Below are 4966 nucleotides of genomic sequence, written 5' to 3'. Positions count from 1 at the left end.
GGGGAAGGAGGGAAGCTGATAAAACATTTGCAAATCAGTGAAAATGTTTTCAGGCTGAAATATTCAAAAATACATCTGTAAGGCCAAGAGGAAATGTATTATACAGAGTACACGGAGAAAAGTGCCCTCTAGATAGAAAACCAAGGTTCCTTGCTCATTTCTACCTAAAACAGCTTTAAGGTCTTCATTCTTCTTTTTCTGTAGCTAATATATTTCCAAAACTCTGCAATTATCACACATGAGTAAAGCAGTGAAAATGTGCTGTGCTTTCTACAGTACTTCTCAGCTTATCCTTGATAATAATAATGGTGATGGACAGGAGTTTTATTTCTGGAAGCACAGTCACCACGTAAAACCAAATTATCAGATTTCAGGGCCAAAAAGAACATTTTGTTGGATGTAATGGTTATAAATCATTCCTCTCTAGAATACTCGAAGTTGTGGCTTTTAGCAAAGAAATATATCAAATTTAGTTTAATATTGATTTTTTTCCCTTTGGAAATGCATTTCAACCCAGAGGACCCCAAAGCTTACCAAATCTACATGTAATTCTTATGCAGGCTACAGTTACACTCCCCCACCCCTTATTTCACTGAGTAATGTTTGTGACAGTTCATTCAATTTATTCTCCGAAATCTGACTTGCTATTTATAGAACTGCATCATGAGAGACTGTGGACTCAAATTTATTGAGAACATCAGAGTTTGTGTACTGAAAAGGAGTGAATGATCCCCTGAATGAAAGTGGCACCCCACAGCTCCCTCGTGAAACTCCTTCCCGGAAGAAGTGTCATATAAGTACGTTACCATATTTTGTCATGTGTGGTCCTCATCACTCAAGCTGTAATTGATTGGACTAGGTTTAAGTGCCTGGACAAAAAATAACCCACCAATATGCTGTATAGTTGTCTTATTGGATTTTGTTTTAAGATAGAGAGAGGTATTAAATCTAATTATATATACATGTCATAAGGAAATGGAAGGTATGAATAAGCATAAGCCTTAAAGTAGAATAAACTTTATATTAACTACCTTCCATGGAACTTTCTACATAATGTTCATAAGCAAGAAAAATGATTTCCATCATAGCACAAATATGGGAAATGCTGAGTTAAATTAAGTTGAATGGACTTCTTTATTACAAAGTTTCTCAGAATGTTTAAAATATAAATATGAATTGTGCATCTCTATGAAAAGTAATACCCAAAATTTTGGCTGTGGATCCTCAGTTGTTTTTAAAATGAGTTTGTTAACATACCATAGAACACTAGATTTACACGAATACAGCTTAGAAAATGCTGAAATAGAAGAATATGAAAGAGAAGGGGATTTCAAAAACAATGTCAGATTCACTGAATCCTTCACACTGGTGGAAGAGTAGAGTTGACTTAAATAGGGAGCAGTGGTTGCAGGCTGTGGGAGCGTAACAATGTACTTTATCACTACACTATTGCCCTGCATAAACTATCTTGAAGGATACTGAATTGTGCTTCATTTTTATGAAGATTTGTTTTGAAATTTTGGAATTCTCTATCACTGTTCTATTATTCTTATAAAAACACTCATCAAGTGAATATATTAGATCAATATAGAGTAATTCATCTAGTTCAGAGTGTCAACTGAGGATAGATTCCTTTTGATCTAATGGAGTAAACATTTGAATGGAGACCTTTAATGCACAGGATATGGATAAAACAGTTACAAGCCTGATTGTTGTTTCTTGCCTGAGCCATAGGGTAAAGAGGCAGGAGGCTCCTAGACAGTAGTGCTATGGAGGACTGGAGCATTCCTACTCCAAGTAGAGAAGGAGGTAGAGACAGTCAGGCCATATTCTGGTAGTCTTTGTGGCCAGCAAACCAGGGTCTTCCATTAGGCTTAGCTGAATGTCAGAGAATACTTACTGTCTATCATTATTTACTTCTTCCTTCTAAGAGAATCCTCATCAACACCACCACCACCACTAACATAAAAGAATTATTGGAAGTGGCAATGTGCCCAATTGAAAAGCACTGTTTCTCAGTTTTCTTTATAGATGTATGTGGACGGTGAGTTATTAATACAAGCAGAAGTGGGGGCAGTCTTAGAAAGCCCTTTTTGTCCTTCCACTTTTTCTTCTTCTTGTTACCTAGAATGTGGGTGCTTAAATGTCAGCAGACATATTGAGATCAGGAGAGAAAGGCCAAATGGTTGTACCAACCACAGATGTAACATGTTTAAGTAGGTGCTGAACCAAAGCCAGAATTCACCTAATTCTGGATTTCTGGTTGAACAAAGGGAGTGAACTCTTAGATGAAGATTACTCTCTTCATATGATCAGTTTACTTTTAATTGTGTGTTTTGAGGGCTCTGTTTATAACTGCCCAACCCAGTTCATTACTAACTTATACAAGAGAGGACAGATGATTTCACCAGGTACAAGAGAAAGGCAAAGACTAGAGACCTGACATGTTAACCCAGACTGCTCCAAATAGCCATAAGGCATTCGGGTTTCTGACAATAACTAAATTTAATATTTTCTCCTAAATAGAGTGCCCAAGCATTTAAGAATTATTGGGCTACCTAAGCACAGGAAATATATTTTAAAGTATATTGCTAAAAGTCCATCACATCCTCAATTAAAACACAGCTTTTTTACCTGGGTCCAAACTACCACATTATAGTCAGTTTTCATCAGCCAATTTTATATTTAAGGCTTACAGGATCCTGCTATTTGAAGATATAACTTTATAATGGAAGAGAAAATTTCTTCTTCTGAAGTAGCATTTGTTTTCAGGACCCAAGTACAAAAATCAAGTCCCAGACACTCATGCCAGTACTGGGAAGATCCTGAATGTGTTAAGATCCATGCAACTTATTATATACACTAATATCTTAATTAACCACAAATTTATATACTCAAGCAATCCCACATCTTTGTGAAGAATAAATTCAAAAACAAAAAATGTTGTCTTAGAACAAGTGAGGACAAGATATATAAGGAGATTTGCATACAACACACAAGATAAGAGTTTGCATGGATATAATATTGACCCTAAGTTCTGTAATACATGTCTATAGCTGTAACTAGCTATCTATTGATATAAGTATTGATATACTGATATGTATTTGCAATCAGTATGTTGCAGAAACTTGAGTTTTGGGATGCAATTCCGAAAGCCATTTATTTTTATCATCCACTCTCACTTTAAAATTTATTCTGAGGTGGTAATATCCTCTTTGCATTGGTTTAAAACACTAGCAGATCCTCATACCTTTTCTTGTCATAAATAGGAATACTAGAAAGCTATGGTTCAATTTAACTAAAAACTCTTAGTCTTGATTATGAAAATTAGAGTACATTATGCATGTTTTTAATTTTTCTTCAAAGGTGAGATCACTGAGCCAGACTTCCCAGCTAGAACCTAAGTTTATGATTCTCATTTGCTCTAGACCTCCTTGGTTCTGCAGTAGGTGGAGGAAAGCAGGGTAAGCGGTAAGCCAGGCAGCCCTTCTTCCTTGTCTCCTTGTCTTTGCATTCTTTTGGCTTTGTGGTTAATTAGGAAAGAAACACTCTTAAATGGGAACATTCTTGGTATCTCTGGAGAAGTCTGTGTGAGTGCCACTGATTTTGACATAGACTGACTCTATTTCAACAGGCTGTTCCTGTTGTCACCTTTGACTCCGGCTTCTGGTACCTTACTGCTCGTGGACTATCTCTTTTATTTTTAAAAATTTTACTAATTTTTAAAATTGAATTATATTTGATTTACGATGTTTTGGGTATTCAGCAAAGTGATTCAAATATATATGTATATTCATTTATATATTCTTTTTCAGATTCTTTTCCATTGTAGGTTATTACAAGATATTGAATATAGTTCCCTGTGCTATTCAGTAAGTCCTTGTAATTTATCTGTTTTATATATAGTAGTCTGCATCTGTTAATTCCAAATTCCTAATTTATCCTGACCCCCCTTCCTCTTTGGCAATGATAATTTTGTTTTCTATGTCTGTGAGTCTTTTTCTGTTTTGTTAATAAGTTCATTTGTATCATTTTTTTTTTTTTTTTAGATTTCACATATAAGTGATATCATATGATATTTGTCTTTGACTTACTTCACTTAGTATGGTAATCTTTAGGTCCATCCATGTTGCTGTAAATGCCGTTATTTCATTCTTTTTATGGCTGAGTAACATTCCTTATGCATATGTGTGTGTGTGTATATATATATATATATATATATATATATATATATATATATATATATCAGTCATATCTTTATGCACTCATCTGTCAGAGGACATTTAGGTTGCTTCCATATCTTGGCTACTGTAAATAGTCCTGCTATGAACATCGGGGTGCATGTATCTTTTTGAATATGGTTTTCTCCAGGTACATGCCCAGCAGTGGGATTGCTGGATCATATGGTAACTCTATTTTTAGTTTTTTAAGGAACTTCCATACTGTTCTCCAGAGTGGCTGCACCAATTTACACTCCCACCGACAGTGTAGGTGGGTTCCTTTTTTTCCACATCCTCTCCAGCATTTATTATTTGTAAACTTTTTGATGATATGGACATTCTGACCTGTGTGAGGTGGTACCTCATGTAGTGTTGATTTGTAATTTTGTAATGATTAGCAATGTTGAGCATCTTTTCATGTGCCTGTTGGCTATCTGTATGACTTCTTAGGAGAAATGTCTATTTAAATCATCTGCCCATTTTTTGATTGGGTTGTTTTATTTTTGGTATTGAACGGCATGAGCTGTTTGTAAATTTTGGAGATTAATCCCTTGTCAGTTTCATCACTTGCAAATATTTTCTCCCATTCTGTGGGTTTTCATTTTGTTTTGTTTATGGTGTCTTTTGCTGTGCAGAAGCTTTTGAGTTTAATTAGGTCTCATTTGTTTATTTTTGTTTTTATTTCCATTACTCTAGGACACAGATTAAAAAAAGATATTGCTGTGACTTATATCAAAGAGTGTTCT

Source organism: Hyperoodon ampullatus (genome assembly GCF_949752795.1).
Source record: "Hyperoodon ampullatus genome assembly, chromosome: 7".
In the NCBI taxonomy this organism is placed as follows: Eukaryota; Metazoa; Chordata; class Mammalia; order Artiodactyla; family Ziphiidae; genus Hyperoodon; species Hyperoodon ampullatus.
The sequence above is the reverse complement of the archived record's forward strand: the minus strand, read 5'-3'. Positions refer to the sequence as shown.